This window comes from Grammomys surdaster, unplaced genomic scaffold, assembly GCF_004785775.1.
Source record: "Grammomys surdaster isolate TR1022 unplaced genomic scaffold, NIH_TR_1.0 126185, whole genome shotgun sequence".
NCBI classification, from domain to species: domain Eukaryota; kingdom Metazoa; phylum Chordata; class Mammalia; order Rodentia; family Muridae; genus Grammomys; species Grammomys surdaster.
The window spans coordinates 5,644,236-5,656,240 of NW_021620991.1; the positions used below are offsets into that span (position 1 = coordinate 5,644,236).

General features: G+C 50.4%; 1 protein-coding gene across 3 annotated transcripts in view; it reads left to right on the plus strand.

Annotated features, from left to right (window-relative positions):
• The first annotated feature begins 239 nt into the window (after positions 1–239).
• H6pd (hexose-6-phosphate dehydrogenase/glucose 1-dehydrogenase) overlaps positions 240–12,005 on the plus strand; it is a 28,927-nt gene continuing 17,161 nt past the window's right edge. For 2 of the 3 annotated variants that reach the window (XR_003710098.1, XM_028757961.1), the window contains exons 1-2: positions 240–311; positions 7,396–7,535. The gene's annotated coding sequence lies outside the window, so the exon portion shown is untranslated. Of the gene's footprint in view, positions 312–5,445; positions 5,814–7,395; positions 7,536–12,005 lie in introns of those variants that run through there. The other variant, XM_028757962.1, reaches the window with a different exon arrangement.

Sequence of the window (12,005 nt, forward strand, 5' to 3'; positions counted from 1 at the left end):
TTCGCCCCAGGCCCTCCTGCGCGCGCTCCCGGTGCCGGGCGAGCGCGGCGCGGGGCCGCGGTGGCCTGAGGCCTGCCCGCTGGGCCCTGACGCTGCGCAGCTCGGCTCTGCGGCCTCCCGGGCTGAACTTGGCCTCGAGCCCTGGGCTCTCGCCGCGTGCCCGGGCGCTCTCGGAGCGTCGAGGCGCGGCCCCGCGTGAGGCGCGCACCTGCCGAGGACGAGGCGCGGGCAGGGGGTCGCAGATTCCCCCCGCGCCCCTGCTGCCTGTGGTGCTAGCCAGCCCCGGCCACTTCCCGGACGAGGGAGATGAAGTAAGCTGCACCCCACCCCGCTTGCTCTGGGCTGCGCTTTTCTTGCATCCGAGGACACGCTAGCCAGCCGGCCAGGGTGGTGGCTCTGGTCCCGCGGTGCTCGCCCGAGTCACCGATCCTCCACCCGCACGCCCCTCCTTCCGCGGAATAAAGGTGTCGTTACCCTACCCCACCCCTGCATGGCCTGGGGTTGCGGTGCAGTTAAGTGGCGGGCCAGTAGGAGGCGGCCAGGCCCCTTCCCGGGCAGTCCTGGGGTCCCAGCGTGCGCTTGTCCTTGGGCTTCCTGGAACGTGCCTCCAAGAGCGAGAGCGAGAGCGAGCCGGTACTTTCCCAGTGCTTAAGCTTTGGCAGTTGTTATTGCATGAGCATTTTCCACATACCGACCCAGCACATTCTTTTCCAGGAGCATGGGGCCTCTGAAAGTCGGCTCTCCTAGCCTTGAATATTTTAGCCAGAAATTCCTTCCATATGGTTAGTCCAGTAGCCAACCCACCCGCTCCACCATGACCCCTGAAAGGTAACAGGGTTGGAAAACTAGGACATCTGAAGTGATGCACGGCTGACCGAATCCTTGAGTTGAAGCTAATCTTTATTTTGGGAGCACATCACAGAAAAGCGCCTGTTTAAGACGGGCATAGTGGTGCACGTCTTTAATCCCAGCACTTGGTGGAGGGCAGAGGCAGGAAGATCTCTGTGAGGTTGAAGCCAGCCTGTTCTACGTTGAGAGTTCTAGACTAGTCACACAGTGAGACCCTATCTTAAATAGAGGGCAGTGTTTGGCTTGAGCACGGCTCATTTTTAAGAATTATGTATTTAACAAATAAATAATCTAATATACAAGACTAATAACGAATTGCTGTTGGCTGTTGTGGTAGCTCAGGGAGCCTTTAAAGGAGAAAGAATGGCTGGTAGAGCCCACCCATTCTACCAGCATTTCTGAGACAGGCAGAAGAATGAGGAGCCCGCGCCAGCCTGGCCAGACTAGCTATCTCTTGTCTCCAGACAAAACCAAGCCATAGGGAGAATCACAAAGATTGCGTTAGACATCTATGGTCCAGTCCTCCGGATCTGTCTGGCAGCAGCTGTCCTGGGTTGCAAGTCAGCCAATCACTTACACCGTATCCTCACAGAGTATTTTTTTGTTCCCTGATCTGGCTTCTTCTGACCAGTCATTAAAATGAGGTTGTTTGTTCCCATTTTACAGCTAGGGAAAACAACACAGAGTTAACCCATGGGTTCCAGGCTTCACAGTTACAGCATTACTCTTTTTATTCTTTGTAGTGTAGGACATCGTATAGGCTAGGTAAACAACAAACCTTTGAGCTAAAGCCCCGGCTTATATTTCTTTTAAAACAATTTTTAGAAACGCTTTAATTTTTGTGTGTTTGTGCATATGAGTATTTTGCCTGCATGTATGTAAGTGTATGACATGTGCGGATTGTTCACTAAGGCTAGAAGAGGGTGTGGGATCTCCTGGAACTGGAGTCATAGGTGGTTGCGAGCTGCCACATGGGATGTGGACTCAAACCTAGGTCCTCTGCAAGAGCAACATGTACTCTTAACCACTGAGTCAGCTTTTCTGCCTCATATATTATGTGTGTGTGCGCGTGCGCGCATGTGTGCATGTTCACATGTCTAGAGAACAGATCGGATCTCACGGAGCTGGAGTTACAGTGAGCTGCCATGTTGGTTCTGGGAACTGAAGCTAGGTCTACAGGAACAGCAAGTGCTGAGCAAACTCTCTAGTCCTCCTTCCCCGCTCCCTGTTTGGTTTGTCTTAATTTTATCTATTTATTGTATGTGTGCGGTTGGGTGTTTTATCTCCATGTATATCTTTGTACCACATGTGTGCCTGGAACCCTCGGAGGCCAGGCAAGGACCGGAGTTACAGATGGTTGTGAGCTGTCGTCTACATGCTGGAAATTGAACTCCAGTCCTCTGCAGTAGCAGTAGGCACCCTTAACTGCTGAGTCATCGCTCCAGCTCTACTTCCTTTTGTGAAACAAGGTCTGGTTTTCTATCCTAGGTGGGTCTTAAGCTCTCAGTTCTGCCTCAGTCTCTTCAGACATACAATGCCCCCGCTATCATGTTCTTTATTCTTCTGGCCAGATGTTAGACTTCTTAAGGGCTGAGAAGGGGCCACCCCAGCCCCGTACCTCTTCATTCTTCCCTATGATCAGACGGAAGAGCTGAACTCTCCTGATCCATACCTTGTAGTTTTTCTGTAGCAAGATGATTCGCTGGTTTTGAGGTATCGTAGAAAGTAAGTTCACGGTGCTAACGAACAGTGGTAGAAGCTAGCGTTTCTTGAGAGCCTGCAGCTTGCCAAGTGTGGTGCCAAAGGGCCTTACAGGGATCGTCTTTGCGTGTGTCAGAATGGATTTGCTTTTCTGTTCTGTGGTTGAAAACAAAAGAGGTTAAAGATTGTCTCAGGTCACCTAGCTGCTGAGAGGCACAGAATTGAATCCCAGATTGTATACTTAATGTCTTAGCCCACGGGGCCTTTCAGGTTTCAGTAGGGTATCGACAGAATGTCCTCCTGACATCAGAAGGAGGGCATGTGAAGTACTAGTGGACATGGGGCCCAGAGCAGTGTTTAGCCAGCTGGCCTATGTGAGCAACCACCGGCAGGGAAACCAGGGATGTCTACGCCAAGCTGCTGTCTGCCATTCTATTGTGGGGATCTAGCCACACATTCTTCTTTGTCCTTTTTTATTTTTATTTTTATTTTCATGTCTATGTGTGAGGTTTTGTTTGCATGTATATATGAGCACCACGTGTGTACAGTGCCTCCAGAAGCCAAAAGAGGCTGCTGGATGTCCTGGGACTGGAATTACAGATTGGGTAGGTGCTGGGAACTGAACCTGGGTCCTCTGCAAGAATAGCCAATGTTCTTAACTGCTGAGCCATCTGCCTAGCCTTTAGCCACACATTTTGTAGAACCATTAGGGATTTGCTCTACGATGAAACTGCTTCCATCCATGTTCTGCCACCTCTGATTTGTTTGACCTTCAGCAAGGTAGTTTACCTTTCTGTGTTCACTGCTAGACAAACAGTTGATGATCGATCGTGCATGTGTCACAGAAGTGTGGTAAGGATAGAAGGGCCTGTTGCTGGTCATATTCTAGGCCTAGCATTTGGCATATGACATACATGCCATAAATAGATCACAAATACGAATAGCATTGTCATAAGCAAGAAGCAGCTGCTGGTGGGCTGCGGTGTCGTGGTGCTTTCAGTGACCACTACAACCTATTGTTTCTGTGGCACCATGCAGCCCTGGGTGTCGTGTACCCGAGGTTATGGTGATCCTGTGTAAACGGGATTGATTTCGTCATTAGCAAATATTGCTGGGGAGCTTGCTGAGTGCCTGGCTATGACTGTTTTGGATGTGGGAGTTACTGCACAACCTTTCCCTGTCCAGTGAACGTATCTTTCCCTGTCCAGGTGGGACTTGACTTCTTGGGAGGCGTGCGTGTCAGGCAGTAAGCAAGCTAAATGTAGTTATCATACAGCGTCTCAGCAAGTGTTGCAGACATGGACTGGATGTAGCTCACTTGGTGAAATGCTTGCCTAGCATGCACGACACATCCAGCACTGCATGGAACTGAACATGGTGACATGTGCCTGTCATCCTATTGCTCGGGAGATGGGGCGGGGGGGGGGGAAGAGCAGAAGTTTATGAGTCTGGAGAGATGGCTCAGCAGTTACCAGTACTGGCTGCTCTTGCAGAGGACCTGAGTTCGATTCCCAGCACCCACATGGCAACTCTCAATGTCTATAATGTCCATCCCAGGGCGTCTGAAACCCACTTCTGGCCTCTGCAGGCGCCAGTCATACATGTGGCACACAGTCATACAAAACTCCCACACACGTAGAATAAAAGAAGTTCAAGGACGTTGAAGGACATCGTCAGCTACATTGCAAGTTTGAGGACAGCCTGGGCTACATGAGACCTGGGAGGAAGGAAGGAAGGAAGGAAGGAAGGAAGGAAGGAAGGAAGGAAGGAAGGAAGGAAGGAAGGACGGACTACAGAGAGAAATAGAATAGGGAGGAGGCATGAGGTGGAAGTGGAAGTTTTAGTATTTTGTGGAGTGGTCTGAGATAGCCCGACTGAGCAAGCGGTCTTGCTGAAGTTGGTGAGGTAATGGGCCATGTGAGTACCTTCAGGGGAACGTAGCTCAGACATCGAGAAGAGCTAGAATAAAGGCCCGGAGGCAGGAGGATGGGCAGAATAGTCAGAGGTCAGAGAAATGATGGCAAGAAGCTAGACAGTGTAGATCCTTTCCTATCAACACTGAGGGTCACTGTGGCCCTGTGCTAGACTCAACTCTGCAGGGGTCATGCAGGGGTCATGCAGGGGTCAAAGGAAGCTATAGGAGGAAGGAAGGGCGTTCTGTAGTAATCCAGACAGAGGAGACAGCAGGAGAGACAAAGGCGGTGAGAGACACCGTACTCCAAACCCGTATGACCTCTGTGGTGTTTGCGTGTGCACATGTGTGTGCGCGCGGGTGGAGCTCAGAGAACAGGCTCTGGAGCTGGATCTCTCCTTCCACCCTGCAGTTCCTGCGGAGTGAACTCAGGTCATCAGGCCTGGTGGCAGACACCTGGGCCAGCCCCCAAATAGGATTTGAAGGTGGACACCGGTATTTGCCAACAGACCTCTAAGGTTTATGATCTGAGTATGTCGTGTTTGCTGGGACTTGTGGAGACTGCATTTGAAGCAAGTTGAGAACCGTGGTGGTACATGCCTGAAATCCCAGTGCCAGGGAGGACAAAGCTGGTCCATACCAGGCCTGAGGCCAGCCTGGGCTACATCGAGATGCCTTGTCTCAAAAACAAAGCAGCACAAACCTGAAGGGAAAGGGAGAAGAGGAGGGGAGGGAGGGAAGGGGAGAAAGGGAGTGATTTAGATCTGTGGTTAATAAAGCAGTTGGATTTGGATGTGAGCCAGTTAGTATTCAACTAATGTGATCAGAGGATCAGAGTAGGAGTTAACTGGGAAAGTCCAAACTGGAAATACCGGCTTGGCCACACAGATAGCAATTGGCTGGTCAGTGCTGAGCAGTTGCTGTGCAGGAGGTGGGGGCTGGGGCTGGGGAACTTGATTTGTGATCTTTGCCAATGTCTGTGTTCTAGATGTCACAATATCAAGAGCTTATATGACAGCAAAAAGTGATCCCATGGTCAGGAAACAATAAGTTTTGAGTGTGTATTGACCTTTGCTCTTGATGGAATTTGGTTAGTCATTCATTTATGTAACTTCCATTTAACTGTGTTTAACAACCAGCTGGGATACCACCCGGAAATTTTGCGATCAAACATTGCAAAAAGGTACAAAGGGGCTTTGAGCACTCCTCAGCTACAGAGGAGGCCAGAGAAAGGGCTCTTTGAACTTAGAGGAGAGCCTCATCTGGAAGCGCTGGTCCCCAGATTGTCCTTGTGGAGACCAAATGCAGATCATGGTTGATTGACACCAGGTTGTGTTCTTTGCCCGTACTGGTAAGTTTGCCATTGGAGCCCCAGAACTTGGTGGTGGTGAGGGAACGATGCTTGCCTGATAAGGATGATTTTATAAATGCTCTTTCATCTGAATTCTTGTTCCTTTTTCAATCCTTTAAAACTTAGTATTTATTTTTATTTTATGTACATTGGTGTTTTGCCTGCATATGTGTCTGTGTGAGGGTGTTGAATCCCCTGGAACTGGAGTTACAGACAGTTGTGACCTGCCATGTGGGTGCTGGGAATTGAATCCCGGGTCCTCTGGAAGAGTACCCGTCTCTCCAGGCCCCCCAAATTCTTTTTAAAAGTCCAGATTCTGAGACTGTGATTAAAGACACCCCTCTTTTAGCCCCCCCAATAGGAAGCAGCTTTGTCAATGATACCTGAAGGGGAGAGGGGAGAAAAGGGGGTATAGGTAATCGCCCTGATCTCTCGAAGGTCATCCTCTCACCCTTGTCTTGTGGACATAAAGGCTGATAACTAGCCAGCACCAGCCCTGCCTCTCTAGGTGCTGTTGGACTGAGCAGGGACAGCTTTGGGGTGGGTGTCCATGTGCCCCTTTCCTGTGTGGGTGACAGGAAAATCGAGCTGGACTCTGCCCCTGCTCACCATAGCTGGCCAAATCAGTCTTTCCCCTTCTGGAATGTTCTCAGGGCCTTTGTCTAATGGGTGAGTCTCTTCTGGGATGACCTGTCTTAGGTGGGGTTGGGGAGTCAAGAGTATTGGAATAAGATGCTTGTGTGCATGCACGCTCAGTCCTCATTGTAACGAGAGCCAGTCAGAGTAGTGCATTGTCACCCAGAGGAAGCCCACCTGCCTTCCTGTTTGCTGACTCCCACCTCCTCTATTTTATCTCCTGTGTCTGCACGTCTTCATGTGCCCCATGTGCATGCTGAGTGTGGGATCCCTGGAACTGGAGTTATGGATGGTTGTGAGCCACTATGTGGGTGCTGGGACTGGGTCCTCTGCAAGAGGGACACATGCTCTAAACTGCTGAGTCATCATTCCAGCCTCCACCCTACCCCCCTTCCTGCTTTTCTTTCTGTTGAAGTGGGGTTGCTATGTAGCCCAGGCTAACTTGGAACTCACAATCCTCCCGACTCCTGAAGGCTGAGACTGTAGGCTTGAGTTACCATGTCCTGTGCCAGCTGTTTTGTTATGTGTGAAACTGCGTCTTCCACACTCTTCTGTTGGTGTGGTTGTTGTTGTCGTTCTGGTTTTTGAGACAGGATTTCTGTGTATCCCAGGCTGTCCTGGTCTCACTCTGGAGACCAGGGTGTAGACTCATCTCTATATTTCTTGGCCCTGTGAGGTCTGTGTCCCCTCTAGCACTTCCATGCTTATATAAATAGGTGGTGGCATCTCCTTGATAGTAGGATGGGGACTTTCCTTGAAATGTGTGGGATCAAAGGCCAGAAGTTAACCCGGACACACTTAGTCCGTTACCCAGGCGAGGAAGCGAGGCCTTGGCGGGTTGAATGCCTTGTTCAGGTCTGTGTGGTTGTTTAGGATGAGGGCAAGAAGGTGGCTATGAATGACATTTCCCCTGTCCGTGTCGATGTCTGTCCTCTCTCTCCTCCAGCCCCTCAGCCTGTCAGTCATGGCTTCCTGACCGATTGCTTAATTAGACAAAGAAGAAAGCAAGGGAGAAGGAAATTCCTAAGTGGGCATTTGGTTTCCTGTTTCTTGACCGGCGTCCGTCGTGTGTGCAGCTCTGGTCTGGTAAGTGTATTTCCTAGCCCTTTCCTCTCAGTCAGTGTAGAGCCCAGAGGGAGAGGCATGAGTCAAACCCCTCAGACTGCAGCTTCTGCAGCGAGAGGTGGTACATTCCTGTGGGGAGGAGAGCCAGAGGAGCCCCCAGGTTTCGCTGTTCACATCCTGGGAGGCTGAGACAACTTGTGAAATTAGTGACAGATTTTGTTCTCCAAGGCGCTCCAGGGCAGGGTTGGCTCTGTAGCCCAGATGTAAGGGGAATGGCCCAGGTTTCCTCAGAGCAATGGCGTTGTGCCTCTCTAAGGCAGGTTTATATTTAATTTGCTTCCTCGCTTCCTTGCTTGCTTTCTTCCTTTTCTTCTTCTTCTTCTTCTTCTTCTTCTTCTTCTTCTTCTTCTTCTTCTTCTCTCTCTCTCTCTCTCTCTCTCTCTCTCTCTCTCTCTCTCTCTCTTTTCTTTTCTTTTTTCCAAGACAGATTTTCAAACTACTTGTATTATAGGCTGGCTTGGATTTCTGAGCTCCCTGACTTCACCCTCCAGGTGCTGGCTTACCGGCCTTGAATCACAATACCTGGACTGTTGAGCGATCTAATTAGTTAACATTTGTCTAGCATTCATTTTTAAAACTTCTTATTTTATTTAGTGCATGTTACATGTGTGCACACCATTCACTTGCCAAAGCATGTGCATGTAGGTCAGAGGACAGAACCAGGGAGTCGGGTTTCTCCTTCTGTCGTTTCAGCTCAGGGATTCAACTTGGGTCATTATGCTTCTTGGTTAGCAAATACATTTATCCAGTGAACCGTTTCATTCACCTGGGGGAGGTAAGGGGAAGTGGAGAGGGAGAAGAGAGGGAGGGTAGCAGGAGAGAGAATGTGGAGAAGAGGAGGGAGGAGGAAGAGGGCGTGGGAAGGAGAGTGTATTTTCTTGTTCATTTTTGGTTTGGGGGCCAGAGTCTTACTGTGTAGCCCAGGCTAGGCCTGAACTTTCAGTAACCCCCTGCCTGCTGGGATGACAGGCATGTGCTGTCATATGTGGTTGTGTAGGGTTTGTTTTGTTTGCTCTGGCTTGGGTCACACACCTCATCTGTTATTCTTTGCGGCCCTCCCCTCCTCCGTCGGCTTGGCTCTTTCTAATGTAGCACTTGTGCTTGGCTTGGGGCCTCGCTCCTGTTAGGTAAACACTCTGCCTCAGGTTGGAATCCTCAGCCCTTCTCTCGCTCCTCATTTTGAGACAGGGTCTCTCTAAATTATCCACACCCACCTCCGTTGGCGGCTCAAGCTGGCCTCGAGCTTTTGACCCTCACGCCTCAACCTCCCAAGGGCTAGAATCACAGGCGCACACCACCATGCTTGGCATCAGCCATGTTTTGTAGATTGTGTCATTTGAGTGCTGAGCCCAGTGCTTGGGACGAGGGTTAGCCTGGTAATTTGGGCGCTATGCCTTCGTGATTGGCTCCTGGTCATCTCCTCAGCTGTATTATAAGAATTGTGTCAGAACCAGTGGGGTGAGACGTACAGCTTCATCCCCTCAGGTCAGACCCGCTGCCTTTGTCAATGCAGGACTTCTCATCTGAAGCCATTTCTGATAAGGAGATGGGTGAACTAAAACACCGTAGGACCAACTCGAGCAGGACTGTGCTGTCTTAGTGATGAGCGTGGAAGGCTGGGTGCGTGCTTTTTGTGTTTTTCCTTTTGTGAGTATGGCTGTTTCATGTGGACCATGTGCATGCTTGGTGTGTGTGGAGACCAGAAGAAGGCATTGGATCCACCCCGCCTCCGGGACTGGAGTTCCAAACAGTTGTGAATGGCCACGTGGGTGCTGGGAATCGAACTCTGGGAGCAACTAGGATGTTTAGCCACTGAGCTGTCTCTCAAGCCCCAGGCATGTCCACTTTGATGATGACGTCATCTTTGCTCAATCTTCTGGAACCTTGCCCCTCAAAGTGTGCTCCTGGGACCCAGTTATCATCAGCTTCCTAGGCCTCTCCCTCATCTTCTCCATCAGAATCTGCCTTTTAAACAGTTCCCCGGGAAATTCAAGCACACATTACCGTTTGAACTACACTGTTAGGGTTAAAAACCAGGATCGTCCTGAGAACAAGTAAAGTGTACGCCACCCATGCCGATTTCAGAAAGAGTAGTTACGCAGGTGTTACGTGATCACACTGTTGAAATACCCAGTGTTGCTGCTTCAGGAGTTCTGGGAATGTAAGTGAGAAGACTGGTTCACTTGGGCACTAGGTCCAGAACACATACGCTGTCCGAGGAAAAGAGTGTTAAGCAGAGGGCCAGAAGGCAGTGTGGGCCGGGTGCCACCCATCCTCCTTGTCCTCAGAGAGGTGGCCTTGCTCCCCCACCTGACAGGGCTCCCTAACTTCCCCCTGTACCAGCACATCCCGAGCCTTGGCTCTCAGGAAGGATCAGGAGTTGGGAATGCTTCTTGCCAGCTGGCGCCACCTCCTTCTCCAGGCTGTTCTCTGGGCTTCAGATTTCTCCCGCACTGACCTTGCAGCTTCTCCTTCCCCCCGGGCAGAGGCTGCTGCCAGCTGAGAAAGAAAGGCTTAGGTGCCAAGAACAGGAATTGAGAAGCAGAGGAAAGTGTGATGCTCTGATCCTGTCTGTGCGCTTGGGACTAGGTATAGATGCAGGGACTGCAGGTGAGGTAGGCTGGGCCCTCGAAGGTCCTCTGGATGGATGGACCATTCATCTTGTGGATGTGCCACAGACACTATTATTGGGCCTTTGTCCTACTTGGGTGTCACTAGAGCCATCTTCAGGAGGGGTCCCCAGAGAGATGAGGAAGGAAGGCTAGGACCAGGTAAGAGAAGGCTCATACCTGTAATCTCAGCATTTCAGAGGCTGAGGCAGGAGGATTGCCATGAGTATGAGGCCATCCCTGTGCTACAGAGTAAGACGCTGTTTCATACGCTCATAACAACAGCAATTAATAGAGGCCAAGTGGATCCCAACTGAAGAGTGCTGGTAGGCTGGCCAACGCTGTGGGGCCTTCTGTATGTTCGACGATCTCTCTGGACCCCAGTTTCCCATCTGTTCATGCTGTCTGGTTTATGAAGGGGTGCTTACCCGGTTCTGTAGTTGCCCCTTCACCTTTCCACCTCCAGCCTGAACCTCATTTACCAGTTACTCCCGTAGCTGTGGCTCCTCCGTTCTTCCCTTCCTTCTGCCTTTTCCCAAAGCCCAGGTTCAGTGGAGACCTGGAGGGCTGCAGTGATATAAACACAGCACTTTGGCCCTGTGACTTCAGCCAGGACAGAAGGCAACACAGTAAATACTCAGGTGCTCCTGTAACTCGACCCAGGCCTCTTGCCTGGGGAAGGCCAGTAAGGCTTGTCACTCTGTCACTAAGGAAGCTTCATTCCACAGCACCTCAGCTGGGCAAAGGGGACTGTAGTTAAACTGGCCTGGGTGGGTCTTCAGGTAAGATCAGCCTGAGTGTTTGGTTTTGTGATTGGCACATAGAAATGTTATTTTTATGCCCTGCCATCAGCTGTTCTGTAAACAGTAGCTAAAAGGCAGCAGGTACTGCCCTAAGCATCGTTTACACATGAAGTTAATTTATTCTTGTAACAAGTCTGGGATGGAGGTACCACAACAGCACCCATTTTATAGGAAGCTGGGGTGTAGCCAGGTTAAACAACTGTTGGGATTTTAAGGAGCTGATCTGGGATTCACACTCCTGCACAAGGCTACATAGTCTTTTGTTTGTTTGTTGTTTATGTGGAGGGGGTGTTTCAGATAGCTTCTCTCTGGCTGTCCTGTAGCTCCTGCTCTGTAGATCAGGCTGGGCTCGAACTCAGAGATCTGCCTGCCTCTGCCTCTGGAATTCTGGGATCAAAGGCATGCCCTGCACACTGGAATTGTTTCTTGTTTTAAAAGGATTTATTTTTATTTTATGAATTTTTTGTATGTATGTATTTTTTCCCTTAGAGAGCAGAAGAGGCCATCAGATCCACTGGAACCAAAGTTACACATGGTTGTGAGCCACTGTGTGGGTGATGGGGCCAGAACCTGGACCCTCTACAAGAGCAGCCAGTGATTTAACTACTGAGCCGTCTCCCCAGACCCTGCTGTTTGTTTTCTCAGACGAGGCTCTGCTATGTAGTCCTTACTGGCCTTAAATTCACTCTGTAGCAAGGCTGGCCTTGAACTTGTGCCTGTCCCTCTGCTTTAGCCTCCCAAGTGCTAGGATTACTGTTGTGCACCACACAGCCTTTTTTTCCTCACTGTGTTGGGAGTGGGACCAGTGCCCTAATGTATACTGAACAGTTTCCTGCTGAGCCACATCCCAGCCCCAAAGTCTATTCTTTTCCTATTACATTCATCTGTGTGCGCATGTGTGTGCATGTGTGTGCATGTGCATGCACATATACATGGAGGAGGTCAGAGGACAGATTGCAGGGTCCCAGGAATCCCAAGAATACTCAGATCATTGGGTTGGGGCCAGTGTGCTTTCATAC